Source organism: Chaetodon trifascialis, chromosome 7 (genome assembly GCF_039877785.1).
Source record: "Chaetodon trifascialis isolate fChaTrf1 chromosome 7, fChaTrf1.hap1, whole genome shotgun sequence".
Classification (NCBI taxonomy): Eukaryota; Metazoa; Chordata; class Actinopteri; order Chaetodontiformes; family Chaetodontidae; genus Chaetodon; species Chaetodon trifascialis.
Window position 1 is genome coordinate 1563708 of NC_092062.1, and position 17882 is coordinate 1581589.

Below are 17882 nucleotides of genomic sequence, written 5' to 3' on the forward strand. Positions count from 1 at the left end.
CTTATAAAGAAAATGTATATGTTGGAGCCACAGTAATTTTTTGTTTTGTTTCTTGTTTAATTAATAGAGGTCATTGTTTGTAAATAGAAATGCAGTTGTGTTGTTTGTACACAGGGTGGCGCACTAGAACACAAACACAGGTAATTTAGGTAAGGTACAGGTGATGAGCAGCAGGTGTGTGAACCGGGACAGGCAAACAGTTTTTCGACCGTGTGTGTGGCAGCATGGAAAAAATGGTACTGTGAACCTGTTGAATGGAAACTTGCCTGAGATGAATTGTGGACATATTTTACCGCTGTAAAGGAGAGCACGACTGTAAAATAAATGGGTCGACGCACTCAAAGACAGCAGTATTGGACAGTGGTTTATTGTTGTTGCCCAGGACACGCGTCCGAACAAGTTCTTCCCGTTCGCCCCTCAGTGGCTCTAAATGTAAGTTGTTGTTTTTTTGTTTTTTTTGATTGAAAGACTTTACATTTAAGTCGAAAAACTGCTTGAATGAACTCGCCGGGATCGCCGTTCAAGGGAACAGCTGATAGAGGACGTCTTCGCTGGATTTCTGTGCTCGAGACAGATCGTTTGGACAATCAGGACAGCGCCTGCTAGGCTGTCGACAGAGACAACGAACTGAACAGAGACCACGGACCACCACCGGGACACTCTTCGTTGTCGATCAACACGTTAATGGACCGGAGGTATGTGTAGCGCTACCATCTATGGCCATTTAAACTTTGTGTGCACACATTACGACTGAAAACCCAATGCATTGGTACCGGTACCGGTCATTAAATAAACTGTGATGGTCTGTTTTATGTATGGTATCTGACTGCTTCTGATTGTGTTTATTATGGATTCAGACAAGTGTGTAAATCAAGGTAATGATGACAATGGGTCCGCCGCAGCAGACACGCAGCCCAGTGGGGGCGCGGCCTGCGGTGAAACTGAAACACAATCGGTTACTAAACGTCCCATCAAATTAACACAAAGAGCACTGATTGATAAATTGGAAACGTTGCAAAAAACAAGAAAATCCAAACTAAAGCATCTAATCTAAAAGGGATGATTCAAGAGCTAATGCAGGACCGAGAATACGAAACTGAGGTACACTGTGCTTTTGACAAATACCAAACTTTGTGCAATGAAGCAAGGGAAACACATGCATCTCTGTTACATTTTTTACCTCCTGCAGAAAAAGAGAAACATGAAATATGGTTCAAAGCAAAACTGCTGAGTGTCAATGAATTTATTGACTGTGTGAAAAGGTGGTTGTCAAATCCAGATGTTCAAAAACATGCTGAAAACGACAACGATGTTGATTGTGATGAGGGTGAAGTGAAGCCAAGTGACAGTATTTCCAATGTTGAAACAAATGTGTCTAGCAAAAAATCAAGTCAGAAAAGTCACACCAGCTCAAGATCTGGTAGATCATCTATTGCATCAGCACGCATTCAGGCTGAGGCAGAGAGAGCTGCACTTGAGGCTCGCGCTGCAGGCTTAAAGGAGAAACATGCTCTGGAGGAGCAAACAGAGCAGCTGAGGAGGAGAAAGGAGAGGCTGGAGCTTGATTCGGAAATGGCCGCTTCTGCTGCTAAATTAGCAGTGTTATCAGCTTCCAGTCGCCAAGCTCACTCAACTACACACTCAAACGGAATGGAATCTTATTTTGAAAAGGCAGCAAAATTAAAGGACACATCCACCATTCTCAACCCTCATGAAAAAGGTGTTAGGTTAAAGGACATGCCCACCATTTTCAACCCTCATGAAAAAGGAGCCAGATTAAAGGAAACTTCCACAAGGCTCAACCCACAGGCAAAAAAATATGAACCTGCCCTTGTGGATTCACAACAACCACCATCTGTACAGCAACAAAAACAACCTGCATATAGGAATGCAAACCAAAACAGTCAGGAAGATCAGTCAAATAAAATATGGAAAGAACATGGAAAAAACCTCAAGTGAACCGTTTTTGGACTCTCATGTGCAACAAACAAACCCAAAAACCATTCAGTCTCACTTACCTCTTCAAAAAAATGGACGACACATCAGCACTCTGCAACTTACTGCAAAAGCAAAATGAAATATCAGCATTACTGATCCAAAAACAAACTGCTCATTTACTACCACCAAGAGAAATTCCGTTTTTTGATGGGGATCTTCTGCAGTACAAAACATTCATCAGAGCCTTTGAATATTGTGTAGAAAATAATGCAAGCAGTAAAGGTGATTGTTTGTATTTTCTAGATAAATACACAAGAGGCCAGCCAAAAGAGCTAGTGCGTAGCTGTCAGCACATGGCTCCAGACAGAGGCTATCCTATGGCTAAGCATCTGCTAGAAGAACACTTTGGCAATGAACACAAGATCACTGCAGCATACATGGAGAAAGTCCTCAACTGGCCTGTAGTGAAACCGGAGGATGTCAAATCTCTGAAAGCATATGCATTCTTTTTGCGTGAATGTTGTAATGCTATGGAGGATGTTCAATACATGAGAGAACTGGACATGCCGGCGAATATGAGAACTTTGAAGCTTCCATACAAGCTAAGAGAAAAATGGAGAGTTTCTGCGTGTGATATACTGGAAAGACTCAATCGCAGAGCACAGTTCAGTGACATCGTCACATTCATCGAGCATCAAGTGAAAGTAGTGTCTGACTCAGTCTTTGGAGACATTCAGAATACACCACTTGTTACAGTAAGTAAAAATGTGAGCAGGACAAAATCACAAAACAAGCCAAGGTTTAAAGGAGACAGTTTTGCAACCACTGTTACCCCCATTGGAACCCCTGCATGTAAAGATTCCAAAAAGTCTAATCAGGTTCAACGGCAAAGTAGTGCATCTGCTATGAACACCAGCATTTGTGTGTGTTGCTCTCAAGGTCACTCACTGGAACAGTGTCCACGATTGGAGGAGAAAATGCACAGAGACAAAATCAACTTTCTAAAGGAGAAAGGAGTTTGCTTTGGCTGCCTTTGCATTGGGCATAAAAGCAAGGACTGCGATAAGCGCTTGACTTGTAAAATGTGCAGCCAAAACCATCCCAGCATTCTTCACATCCATCAAAAGGTGAGAGCAGACAAGACAGACTCAAAACAGCCAAAGGAACCATCTGTGAGCAGTGCATTGGTCTCTCTGCAAACATGTGGTCACACAGGGGCCGGGAACAGTGACGGAATTCTCTCCATCTTACCAGTTCAGGTGAAGTCCAGTAAAGGAGACAAAATCATACAAACGTATGCATTTCTTGATCCAGGCAGTACAGCCACATTTTGTTCAGAAACCCTGATGAGAAAGCTGAATATGAGTGGAAGGAAAACTCAAATCAGTCTACGAACCATGGGCTCAAGAGCATCAGTTTCCAGCTACAGGTTGACAGGTTTGGAGATTCTATGTACACCACACTTCTATGGCTTACCAAAGGTCTACACCCAGAAGAGGATGCCTGTGAATACAGAAAACATCATCAAAGAAGAGGAATTGGCTAAGTGGCCATACTTGAATGGTTTTGATGTTCCTCGCATTCAAGCTGACGTGGAGTTATTGATAGGCACCAATGAATCCAAAATGCTCGAACCCTGGGAAGTAGTAAACAGTCATGGAAATGGACCCTACGCCATTAGGACCCTATTGGAGTGGGTAATTAATGGCCCCCTTCAAGGATGCAGTGAAGAGCGGTGTGAAAATGGCCACCCCACTGCAACAGTAAATAGGATCTCCATAGAAAGGCTGGAGGAGCTACTGAATAATCAGTACAATCATGATTTTAATGAAAATGCATCAGGAGACAAAGAAGAAATGTCGAGAGATGATATGAAGTTCATGGAAATCATGAAGGATTCAGTGAAGCTGCAAGATGGACATTACAGCTTGAAACTCCCCTTTAAAAAAGAAGAGGTGTCCCTCCCAAACAATCATTGTGTAGCTAAGCAACGCATTCTGGGTTTGAAGAGGAGGTTTGAGAGAGACGAGAAGTTCCACCAGGAATATGCCAACTTTCTCAGGATGTCATCAAGGAGGGGTATGCTGAGCGTGTTCCAGAACATCAGCTAAAAAGGTCTGATGGAAAGGTATGGTACATTCCACACCACGGAGTGTACCATCCTAAGAAAAGAAATCTTTGTGTTGTGTTTGACTGTGGAGCCGAGTTCAGAGGACAATCCCTCAACAGTCAGCTTCTACAAGGCCCATATCTTACCAGTTCTTTGTTAGGAGTCCTCACACGATTCAGACAAGAACCCGTGGCTGTTATGGCTGATGTTCAAGCCATGTTCCGTCAAGGTAGCCCAGGATGACCAAGATTTCCTACGTTTTTTGTGGTGGCCTGACGGGGATATAAACCAAGATCTTGTGGAATATAGGATGACTGTACATCTGTTCGGGGCAGTGTCTTCACCCAGCTGTGCGTGTTATGCCTTACAAAAGACTGCAGAAGATAACCAGAACAGTTTCCCTGCTGAGGTAATTGATACAGTCAATCGGAACTTTTACATGGACGACTGTCTTAAGAGCTTGCCGTCTGAAGAGGAGGCTGTCAAAATGGTCCGAGATTTGTCAGCTGTCTGCCATAATGGAGGCTTCCATTTGACAAAATGGATTAGCAACAGTCGTGGAGTGTTGCTATCCATTTCAGAGGAGCAGAGATCCAAGATTCTGCATGAGTTGGACTTGGACAGGGACCAACTGCGTGTTGAGAGAGCCCTTGGCCTTCATTGGTGCGTCAAGACAGACATTTTCAGGTTCAAGATGGCACTCAAGGAACAGCCCCATACTCGACGCGGCATTCTATCGGTGGTCAGCTCAGTTTATGATCCTTTGGGATTTCTTGCACCACTGACACTTACAGCGAAGTTCATACTCCAGAATCTGTGTAGGAAGAGTCATGGATGGGATGATCAGATTCCCACACCTCTACAACAGCAGTGGATCAAATGGTTGAAAGCCTTGGAAAGGATGACGGCATTCACGGTTGACAGATGCCTCAAACCACCAGATTTTGGAAAACCCACTCATGGCCAGTTACATCACTTTTCAGATGCCAGTGAAAGTGGATATGGTACTGTGACATATCTCAGGATGCAAAACAACAACAACAATATTCATGTCTCTTTCATGTAAGGCAAAGCCAGAGTGGCACCACTAAAACAAGTGACGATTCCTCGGTTAGAACTCACTGCTGCTGTCCTTGCTGTTCGAGTGGACACGATGCTCAGAACGGAATTACAGCTTCCACTTGAAAGGTCATGTTTCTGGACTGATAGTACATCAGTTTTGAAGTACATCAGAAAGGACAGGAGATTTCAAACCTTTGTGGCAAACAGAATATCTACCATCAGAAGAGCAACCGATGTACAACAGTGGAGGTATGTTCATACCACTCAGAACCCTGCAGACAAAGCCTCAAGAGGATTTACAGTGGATCATTTGTTGACCAACAGGGGATGGATTGAAGGCCCTGAATTTCTGTGGAAAAGGGAAGAAGAGTGGCCAGAAACCACCTTGGATTCTGACATTGCTGCAGACAACCCAGAGGTCAAAAAGGAGCTCACAGCTAATGCAGTGATTGTAGAGGACACACCAAGTGCTACGCATCGGCTGATAACCTACTTTTCTGACTGAAAAAGGTTAAAGAGGTCAGTTGCGTGGATCCTGAAAATGAGGAAGGCTCTACAGGAGATGAGCCAAAAAAGAAAAGAGCTAAGTCAAGAGGATGTTGACATCGATGGCAACCACGTAAAACAGGAAATGCAGCGCATTAAAGCTGCATTTGGAGGACAGAATTTGACTCCGGACAATTTTTCAGAAGCAGAAATATCCATCATTCGCTTCGCCCAGCAAGAAAGGTTTCCTGACGAGCTTGCTGCATTATCATCTGGCAAGTGTGAAGTGAAAAAGGAGAGTCGAATCTACAAACTGGACCCCACTCTAGAAGATGGATTGCTTAGAGTTGGAGGGAGATTGAGTAAGGCAGCCATGCCTGAGGAGACAAAACATCCAGTCATCCTGTCCAAAGACCAACATGTATCCTCTCTAATACTAAAGTACATTCATGAACAAGTGGGCCATGGCGGGAGAAACCACGTTCTCTCCAGACTACGGAGCAAATATTGGATCACCAGTGCTAACGCAGCAACAAGAAAGATCCTGTCTAACTGTGGTTTCTGTAGGCGACATAAAGGGAAGTTGGGTGAGCAGAAAATGGCTGACCTGCCTTTAGAAAGAATCGTTCCAGATCTTCCTCCATTCACCAATGTTGGAGTCGATTATTTTGGACCAATCGAGGTCAAAAGAGGTTGTAACCTAGAAAAGCGCTATGGAGTCATTTTTACATGCATGGCATGTAGAGCAGTCCACTTGGAAGTTGCCTACTCATTGGATACTGACTCATGTATAAATGCTTTGCACAGGTTTGTTTGTAGAAGAGGACAGGTCTCTCATCTACGCTCTGACAACGGAACAAACTTCATTGGAGCTGAAAGGGAGCTAAGGGAAGCTCTTGCTGCTTTAAATCACAGCAAAATACAGGATGCTTTTCTACAGGAAGGGATAAAGTAGAGCTTTAACCCACCAGCAGCTTCACACCATGGAGGTGTATGGGAGCGAATCATAAGGATGGTAAGACGGATACTAACATCAGTATTACATCAACAAACCCTGAATGATGAAGGATTCCATACAGTTCTGTGTGAAGTCGAAGCCATTCTAAATGATCGCCCCATCACCAAATTATCTGAGGATCCAAATGATCTGGAAGCTCTCACACCCAATCACCTGCTCACAATGAAAAGAAAACCTGTCTTACCACCTGGACTGTTTGAGAAGGCTGATCTGTACATCAAAAGAAGATGGAGGCAAGTACAGTACATCTCTGACCTTTTTTGGAAGTGCTGGCTAAGAGAATACTTACCTTTGCTACAAGAACGTCAACGATGGAGTAAGAAAAGGAGGAGTCTTGTGCCTGGAGACGCTGTGCTCATGGCAGATCCCTCAGACCCGCAGCTCCTGGTTGCTTGGAAGAGTTCTTCAGACTTACCCAGACAGGAAAGGACTGGTGCGTTCTGCACAAGTGCAAACCAAGACCAGCATACTGGATAGGCCAGTGACTAAACTTCATCTTTTACAAGAAGCTGAAACATGAGTTGAACTATAGTTATTTTGGTGACCTCTGACCTATAGAAGAGTTTTGGTTTATTGGTTCATTGTCAAATGATTTGTTGGCTCCATTCTGTAAATATATGTTGAATTGTTTATGCCCTCCTGCCATTAACAATTAGGGGCTGGTGTGTTGGAGCCACAGTAATATTTTTGTTTTGTTTCTTGTTTAATTAATAGAGGTCATTGTTTGTAAATAGAAATGCAGTTGTGTTGTTTGTACACAGGGTGGTGCACTAGAACACAAACACAGGTAATTTAGGTAAGGTACAGGTGATGAGCAGCAGGAGTGTGAACCGGGACAGGCAAACAGTTTTTCGACCGTGTGTGGGAGCATGGAAAAAATGGTACTGTGAACCTGTTGAATGGAAACTTGCTTGAGATGAATTGTGGACATATTTTACCGCTGTAAAGGAGAGCACGACTGTAAAATAAATGGGTTGACGCACTCAAAGACAGCAGTATTGGACAGTGGTTTATTGTTGTTGCCCAGGACACGCGTCTGAACAAGTTCTTCCCGTTCGCCCCTCAGTGGCTCTAAATGTAAGTTGTTTTTTTTTTTTTTTGTTTTTTTATTGAAAGACTTTACAGTATATAAGCTACCACATTGAATGGTGCATTTACCTTTGAAATGTCCACATCCAATTGGCTTTTGGGAGGGTTCTCAGTGTTGAGTCCATCATCTTCATCCTCACTGTTGGAAGTGTTACTCCAGTGTTCTTCTGTGCTGATTTGGTTATCTTTATTATCATTCTACATGTGAACAAAGGCAAGAGAATGAAAAAATGTAGTTAATAAAACAATGATTGAAATTGTGCAGGCGGTTTGCTGGCTTGTGGTAGGTTGTCATTCGTCTACACTTGGGTTAGGCCAGAGGATAGCTCAAAATGTAGCACAATTTAGCTAAATTGTCCATCAGGTGGTATGAATGCACTCAACTATTACAGCAAACCTCTAACTACATGTACTGTAAACTGTGTGCACTGTTGACACTTTGGTGAGGGTGTCACTGGAAGCGCTCTGATGAGTATTACTGAGTACTGTTGTGATTTGGCTACGGTATTTTCTCTCCTAGGTCTAACGGTGTTAAGAAAGTAAGTCCAGAGATAGGTTATCACATGAAGAGCACTCCCTCCACTCTAGACACCCCCTCCTCTTTATGTAAACAACCAGAGGCCTGTACCATAAAGCTTGATTAACCTAGCCGAGCTTCCTCTTACTTATCGGGCTTCACTTAACGAGACATCCGCCCTCCGGATTTTCGGTACCATAAAGCCGGCTATCAACTCACTAATTCAATTCAGGCTTGTTCAATCTAGATCTGTGCGCGCTCACATAAAAAGGGCAGAGTTTGCTGCATGCGACCAATCGCAAACATGGAAAAATCAGCCCGAGCCGCATATTTCACTACGGAGGAGCAAACAATAATAATTAATAAATACGAGGAATACAAATCAATAATCCAGGCAAAAAGCAACACAGTTGCAGCTGCCAAACGGCGCAAGGATTGCTGGCAAAAAATCGCCGACTCTGTCAATGTGTAAGTTAGTGCCATTATAATATTACTTCCCCACTATGACTACACTTGTATATCTGACTACAGTAACATTTGTGTGTTCCATAAATGTATGTGTGTATGAAATTTTTCGTTATGGCATGTGATTGTAGCCTTATTATTTCAGATGCAACCCGAGTGGAGCAAAGAGAACATGGGAGCAACATAAGTAGAAAAAAAAAAGCTCCCGCAGCATCTTATTTGTTCAGGGTACGTCTCAGTGACTCAATGTTAAAACACTGGGTTGTTTATAGAACACAATTATCCAATGTTTTTACTGTGGGAGTGTAACATGTATTTTTTCAACAGTTGATAGTGAGACTCATACTCTCACGCTGCTACCCCCACCCACACAAACACTGTCCCATGCAGAGGTAATAGTGAAGTCAACCTGTCATATACATTTACACGTGTCATCTGTGGTTGCTGATCATAGATTTGGGGGGGTTGTACTCAGGTGGAGGCCATGGATGAGGAGACATTGTCTGCAGGCTCAGAAAGACCATTGCTGGTACACTGTAGTCCATAATTAACAGTTATATGTCATTCACCCTGTTTTAACATAGATCCAGTGTGGACACTTGGCAGTTGCTGATGTATCTTTCATGTCTCACTAATGGTGGTGGTCTGCACATGGGACTAACTGGTGTCCGCAATGCTCGCTATCTTAAAATGAATTAGCTGCTATGATGTGTATTTCACAGGAAGAGGGAAATCCTCCAGACCCCGAGCCTGTGGCCTCCACCTCCAGACAATCCAGCAGGAGACAGTCGCAAGATGTAATTAACTTCAATTTAATGGGGATAGTCAGTGTGACATTGGCATTATTTTAAAGCCAGCCATTAAAAGCAGGAATGCTTATATGGTGAAGCAACTGTAAAATGTATTTAATTTGTTTCAGGTCGGAGCTGAGAGTGTGAGAATGCTGTACAAAAGAAAACTGGAACTAGACATTGCCGCAAAGACACTGGATATTGAATATAAAGAACTGAAAATGAAAAAACTCAAACTTGAGGTGGAAAAATTACAACACGAGAAGAAGGTAATTCAGTGATTTAGTTTCAGGCAAATTAAACAGTTAACATCAGGGGAATTTCCCAGTTTGGGATCAATAAATTAAATCTATCTATCTATCTATCTATCTATCTATCTATCTATCTATCTATCTATCTATCTATCTATCTATCTATCTATCTATCTATCTGTGATGTAATGTTTTTCAGACAGGCAACACTGAGACTCAAAATGTGCTGTTCTGTTTCAGAAGCGGGAGAAAGAATTCCATGTTTGCTTTTTTCATTAAACTAAAAAAAATTTCACTTATGGCCTCTCCCACAGCCCTGCCTGAAGGGAAATCAACAGTGATGGGGTCCACCACATCCGGGGGTGGGGGGTCACTGGGGGGTGTCCTCTCCTTCCTCATTGTGGCGATATTGTGCAGAACCACACATGCAGAAATGATCCTGCATGCCCGGGACCACCCTCAGGCCACGGAGGCATGAAAACCATGCCTTGATGACCCCAAAGGTCATCTCTATCCTGACCCTGGTTTTGGCATGGGCCACATTGAACCTCATTTGTGGCCCTGCACTGGGATCAGGATAGGGGGTCAGGAGATAAGGCAGGCAGGCATAGCCTCTGTCTCCAAGGAGTACTCCACCGAACTGCCCTAAAGATAAAAAGAAATTGCTTTGATAAGTGTGGAAAAAATGCTTAAGGATATCATCAAAATCTATAGCCACCAATGTAAATTTTTCATACCCTGCTCCAGCTTTTGGCACAGCAAAGACTCCCTGAATATGCGGGAGTCGTGGACAGACCCCGGCCACTTTGCCACCAAACTGGTGACCATCATTTGATGGTCACATGTCATCTGCAGAAGCATTGGGGATAAACTGTAGTGAGTGATGCTGCAATGTGTATTTAAAAAGGACCCAAACATAGCAAGCCTACTACTGAAAAAAGTATTGTGTGGGTGTTTTTATACATTTGGACAGTTTAATTTGAAATGACTGACATAACATAATATTGTATTGTATGAATTCTACCTGAATGTTGAGACTGTGAAAGGACTTCCTATTCACAAAGTCAGCCTCATTCTCACCCAGATGGGCAGAGATGGGGATGTGGGTGCAGTCAATGGCACCCAGCACCCTGGGGAACCCTGTGAAAGGAATGTGCTGCATTTAATATACAACGGCAAACATCCCAGGGCTTAGTCTACATTATGCAAATTACACATCAACCTTGCTTACCTGCGATGTCATAAAAGCCCTCTTTGATGCATTGCGTGGGCAGGTGGCCGGAAAACACCACGAATGCATCGACAAGCTCAGTCAGGGCCCCCACAACTTTATGAATAGCTCTACATACTGTGTTTTTCCCGAGGTTTTCGGCATCGCCAACAGAATACATAAAAGTACCTATGAATAAATGAATCAATCCATGATTTACTTAAACAAATAATTGATTAATGGCATTTTATCTGTGGCTTGCTTGTAACCCATCCAACGAGAGATTTAAAGACATCATAATAATTACAAACATCACTAAGAAATATATTACCTGTGGCAAAAAACCTCAGTGCAATGCACACTGTCTGCGGGACTGTCAGCGCGTGGTTGCGGTGCGTTACATTACTGATGTAAGGCTCCAGCAGCTGACAGATGTATTGTAACCCCTCTCCCGAAAACCTGTACCTTTCGTACAGTGATTGTTCAGACAATTCGAACGGATTACAGCAATCTCTAAATATTCTCTTGGGCCTGAGTGCTCTTCGCACAAGCTGTGCACCAAGATCCACCGGGTTCTCATAAAACGGACAGGCCATTTTCCAAGAGATCTGATTGGTCAGTAGGTGGGGCTTTTATACCTGCTGAGCTCTTATCCTGAACTTATCCTGCTCCGGAGCAGGTTAGGTGTTCAGCATAGGTTACCACGGCAACGTAGCCCGATAGAAAGTAAGCCACCTTTATGGTACCGAAAAGCCAGGGTTAAGCCTGAAGTTATCTCGCTAAGCCGTAATCCAGCTTTATGGTACAGGCCTCAGGACCTTCGTGATTTGCAGTCATAGGAGGAGACTTTTTTTCGAGCTGGAATATAATTTTTGACCACAAAACAGCAAAGGTAAGACATACTGTATGATTTAGCGAAGTTTCTTTCTGGTACTGTTTGGCTGCTAGCTCGCAGAGTTTTCGTCGCACAGTGAGGAGGCAGACATCTTTGTGATCATCACTCTCTGCTTTCATATGATACCAAGCTTGTGTGGTTTGCATGAAGTGGCGAAATAAAGTGGACATACGCTATTTTCGTCTTTTTGTTAGACATGCTTGCATCTAAGGTGGTGGAGCAAATTGCTTGTGTTAGCCTGACAAGAAAAACAAAAAAACAACAGACACGGCTCCTCTTTTCGGCACAAGTTCTTCTGGGTCATCATGTTCTACTAGTTCTGCAGCTTCGATTTCGGAACTTTAAATGTCTGTCCCATCCATCTTCACTGTAACGTAACACCACAGCACTACAGTTTACCCTCAGCACGCCCTGCACCATGCCTGTTTAGAGGCGCAACATTGAAAATGGTCTCGTCTGAAACAGTGTCGCGTGGCACAAAGTTCCGGACATTGTGTCACCACATTTCTGGACATTGTGTCACCACCACATGCACATTGTGTCACCACCATATGCACTGGTGTGGCGGTATATTAAAAATTCATATCATAACCAAAATATACACCGGTATTCGATGTGAACCGGTATACCACCCAGCCTTACAATGAACATTCAAAGTATATAATAATGATTCAAACCAGAAAGACAACAACTGTGAACAACAGTGAAGTGCCCCCCCGCAACCCCGAAAGGCATAGGTGGTATAGAAAATGGATGGATGGATGGATTTTATTTTACACCAAACAGTCCTAGTTCTAGTAGAGATGTAACATAACAAAAAGGTAAATGGAACTAAACAGGATATTTATATAAAGATAATCTTTCTGTTTCATAAACCTGTGGTCCTGTTAGTTGTGTGGGTTGGAGGTCTTCAGTGTCTCCTCTAGGATTTTTTTCAGCAGCGGGGGCAGGCTCTCCGGGGAGCCATGGCGGCATAAACAAATGACACTTGACTGCAGATTTTACTTATACAGCCTATTTATTGAATGGCCAGTTGAAAATTGCTTTTGAAAGGCTGAATGTAAAAATAAAAAAATGCTTATGCTGCCTAAATTAGAGGCAGAACATTCCTATAGGAATAAAGTGGCATTATTGATCATTGCTCTTACAATGGAAATACACTGAATTTATTTATTATTTTATTTTTTATTTATTTAACAGAAATATTGACGTATATTATGCAAAAAAATAAGAAAGGAAAAAAAGGATCATCAACACTCACCATTATTAGTGTGGTAGAGCCATGAGCAGAACCGGCTATTTTTTTCCCAACCCATTTAGGGTCCCAGCCTGTGCTTCACTTTAGGTTTTTCTCCTCTACTCTCATCTCTCTCTACTGCACCATCAATTTGCTCTCCTGCTCCTTCACTCCCCCCCCATCAAAATCCTAGAAGCATTTACTCATGTTAGCAACACTGAGTTGGCACCGGGCCCTATTAACTTAAGCTACCAATACGTTACGTAACGTTAGCTGGCCATCAATGTTTTACGAATGTCTATTTAACTTGTAAAATCTATTAGGAGTTATCTTAAGCCAATAAGTCTACCTTTTCTCCAGTAAGTTGCTGCCCTATTTTCCAAGACGACACTGCTCTGACTCTCTGACCTGGTGCCTGGGTGCTTGATGTGATGTCACTTTCAAGGCCACGCTCTCGCGAGTAATTAACATCAGACTCTGCTGTGAAGGTGGAAACATGCGGTGGTGGTGTATTTGCGACAATAAAAAAAAAAAAATAAAAAATTGAAGGAGCGGCAGCTAGGATTAGGACCCGCCACTCCTAAATGAATGTAGAGGAAACACTGGTCTTATTTACTGTCTTACAGAGCCTGCTACTGCCAATCTCCTTCCCAAATCTAGAAGATCAGTGAACGTGAATCTGAGTAAACCTATGATAATTGTGAACTGTAAGGTCCAAGGTCTAAGATATTTGATACAAACCCTAGATTTAGATGTTATAGGTTTTATACCCAGGGTCAGCATTATAGATCTCTTTTATAAGAGAGTGGGACACACGTCCAGGTTACACAAGTAACTGAAAAGAAGTCATAAAAGCAGTGTTTTTGTTTCTATCGAGTTACTTATTTTTAGCTCCAAAGATGTGCACTTTTCTTTTACCTTTTTATGTCAAGGAAGGACTTCAGTTCCCAGTTGGACACACTATTTTGTTTACATTTTTACATGCAAATGTGAACTTTTTCCTTTCATTTTTTCATCAAAGAAGGACTTGATTTCATAGAGGCTTTTTGTTTTTGAAATGCACATCTTCAATGATTTAAGCAGGTATTTGTAAATACAGTGTATGGTATGTTTTAAAATGTTATACAAGTATATCAGTCTTGTTCTCAACATTCTGTCTTGTGATTTTGTAAATACTGTACATTGCAGTCTAGTGTACATACAGTATGAGTTAACTTTAACAATACTTTAAGAAGTAGATTTCAAGTATGTAAATTGTACGGTACAAATGATATGCTGAGCGAACTTACAAGTATATTTAAAGTATAACAAGAAGTAAATTAGCAAAATAGCAGAAAATAGTATTTTTTAGGTTTAGTAATTCTAAGTTCATAAAGGTATACTTAAAGTATACTTTAATAAACTAAAATGTGGACTAAAAGTATATAACTAGCATAATGGCAGTATATAGAAGGGTGTACTTACGGTATACTTTATGTATATTTCAATAAACTAAAATGTGGACTAGAAGTATACTAGAAGTATATAATTAGTATAATGGCAGTATATGGAAGAGTGTGCTTATGGTATACTTTAAGTATACTTCAATAGACTAAAATGTGGACTAGAAGTATATAGCTAGTACACTAGTAGTATATAGATGAGTGTACTTGTTGTATACTTGGAAGTGTACTTTTGTAAACTTAAAATGACCGTATAAAGTATACTTAAAGTATACTTTTATAAACTTATAAATGTTCCAATTTAGTCAGAAGAAATATTAAATTAGTAGACTTTCTAGTACACTACAAGTACATGGTCCGTAGTATACTTGCTATACTTACGCTCAAGCACTTGATATACATGATGATCTTCAAGTATACTACTTTTTGCTAAGGATGTGGCTGAAAGGTCTGACAAGAACCATATTAACCAAGTTCACAAGAAAAATGTAGCACAATTTGTTCCTTGACAGGCCGCCTTTAGGTGTAGCCCAGTGAGGGATATTTACTAAGAATTTGCCAGCCTTTTTAGGGCTAAGCTGTCAAATTATGTTTGTCCTCATTTACTAAAGGACCATATGGAGGTTTTCATTCATTTAAAAAATAGGAATAGGAAAAGTGGCATGGCTGGAAACTGCATGTTTGGTCTCTTACAACATGTCTTTAAGACATTTCTGTTCAGAAGTGCAAAATATTGGAAGAGGGAATAGAAATTCATGGAAATCTGCAAAATTGTTTTATCAGAAACACACAGAGGGAAAGAGACTAAAAGCCAGGTCAGAACAATGAGAGAGTGCGAGAGACGGAGAGAATAACACAAAATACACATTATCCCTGCTTGCATGACAAGACAAAACAGCAACTATGCAACAACTTATTTGTCACACAATTTTACTTTCATTCTGTTAACTGCTGTTGCCTATTTCTCCTGACATTTAATGAATCATAGCCTCTCTAGTCCAGTGTGATATGACTAGGGCAGCCAGTAATAGTTGTCTTTTAGGCAGATAGAATTATTATCATATCTGTTTATGCAAATAATACAGTAGTTCAAAGGTTTTACCATAGATCTCCTACATGTAGCAAGGCGAGCGGTATAGAGAGTTGCAGACAACGCCACCTGGGGGCTTCCACCCCAGGATATAAATGGGATTTCAAAGTTCCCATCTGTCTAGGTCTGCTTTGTCCCCTCAGTGAACTGTCTGGTTTAATGTCCTCTTGTCCAACTATAAATGTGTCGATGGGCAATGTCTCGGTGCCGTGTTTGGTGGATACCGGGTCAGTGGTTTCCACCATCACGGAAAGTTTTTTTCAGGAGCATTTCGCATCTTGGGACCAGGATCGCCTGCAGTCCTGTAATTGGCTGCGGCTCCGGGCAGCTAATGGCCTAGCCATCCCGTATGTTGGCTATTTAGAGCTGGATGTAACCCTTTGTGATAAGGAGATGTCCCGTTGTGGGATCTTGTTCGTTAAGGACCCCCCTGAAGCTGTGACCTCAGTCCCTGGAGTTCTGGGGATGAACGTTATCAGGCGCTGTTATCGCGATCTTTTTGGGGCCTATGGCTGGTCTGTGTTCGAGGCACCCCCGGTGCTACAGGCCCCTGGCCCAGTCATTGAGGCCCTCCAGAAATGTCACCAGGCTGCAGCCCAGGTTCCCAAAAACCCTACTGGTTCAGTTAGGGTGCGAGGTAAGCGGGCTCTTCGCATCCCCGGTGGGGTAATGAAGAGAGTGGCCAGCACTTGCGCATCAAATTTTTCAGACCAGGTTGTGCTGTTTGAGCCCCCTGACTCTGCCAAATGGGTTACTGGCGTCCCCCTGTGTGGTTCGCATTGTCCGGGGTACGGCTTATATTCCGGTGGTCAATGTGGGGACAATTGATATTCTCTTGTATCCACAGACCTGTCTGGGTGCCCTTAGTAGTGCCCAAGTCGTCAGTTTACCCACAGGGGTAACTGAGATGAGGCCGACTACAGCTACCGTCTCTTCCCAAGTAGCCTCGAGCTCCACTTCGGGGCTTGCCCCGCAAGTAGATCTGTCCATGTTGACAGCGGAAGAGCAGGTGGAAGTGAGGTCCTTGCTACAGGAGTATAGCTCAGTCTTTGCAACCCATGATGGAGACTTGGGCTGTACCAGCCTCATTTCTCATGACATTCCGCTCCTGGGTGATGTCCCTGTGAGGCAGAGATACCGCTGTATCCCCCCCTCTGAGTATGAAGCTGTAAAAGCTCATATCAACCAGCTTCTTGAAGTGCAGGTCATCAAGGAGAGCAGTAGCCCTTATGCCTCGCCCATTGTTTTGGTCCGCAAGAAGGACGGAAGTTTGCGCTTGTAAGTAGACTTCCGTCATCTTCTCCTCCTCTGTGTCCCAACATCTGCAGCGGCTGGAAGTTGTTCTTGGTCGCCTTCAAAAGGAAGGCTTGAAAGCCAAACTTGCGAAGTGCACCTTCTTCCAGAAGGAAGTTAAGTACTTGGGTCATGTTATTTCCAGTGAAGGTGTTTCCACTGATCCCGAAAAGATTGAGGCTGTGTCCAAATGGGAACGGCCCCGTCAGGTTTCCGAGCTGCGCTTCTTTTTGGGCTTTGCCAGCTACTACCGGCGTTTTGTGCCGGGCTTTGCCCAATTGGCCAGCCCTCTGCATAAGCTAGTGGCTGAGCTAGACAAGAAAAGGGCCTGAGCAGGTGTTTAGTGCTTCCTGGACGTCCCAGTGCGAGACCAGTTTTGAGGCCTTGAAGGCAAGGTTAGTGTCAGCCCCTGTTTTTACTTATGCCGACTTCTCTCGTCCCTTCATCTTAGAGGTTGACGCTAGCCATAGTGGCCTTGGGGCAGTGCTATCCCAAGAGACCGACCGAGGCGTTCAGCCTGTGGCTTATGCCAGCCGAGGCCTCAGGCCCACTGAGAGTAACATGGATAATTACAGCTCCGTGAAATTGGAATTTTTGGTATTGAAGTGGGCCATGACGGAGAAGTTTCGGGAGTATCTATTGGGGCATAAGTGTCTGGTCTTCACTGATAATAACCCATTGAGTTACCTGCAGTCCCCCAAGCTTGGAGCCACTGAGCACCGTTGGGCTGCCCAGTTGGCTGCCTTTGATTTTGATATAAAGTATCGTTCAGGTCGCAGTAATTGTAACGCTGACGCACTTTCTCGGCAGTATTCATCTGGTTCTGGCTTGGCTGAGGGTGTTGTGTCAGGCACTTCAATCCCCACTGCCCTCCAGCTTGCAGCACATCCAGATCCGGGAGTTGTGGCAACCCAGGGTGTTGTATCTGTTCTTCCATCTCTCTCCTCGGCTGATATTCGTGCCTTGCAGGAGGCAGATCCCCTGATCA

The 17882-nt window shown here is 43.1% G+C and overlaps 1 pseudogene; it reads right to left on the minus strand.

The window, feature by feature from the left end:
• Window positions 1–9943: 9943 nt before the first annotated feature.
• Window positions 9944–11533, minus strand: LOC139333524 (putative nuclease HARBI1; annotated as a pseudogene).
• Window positions 11534–17882: the final 6349 nt, after the last annotated feature.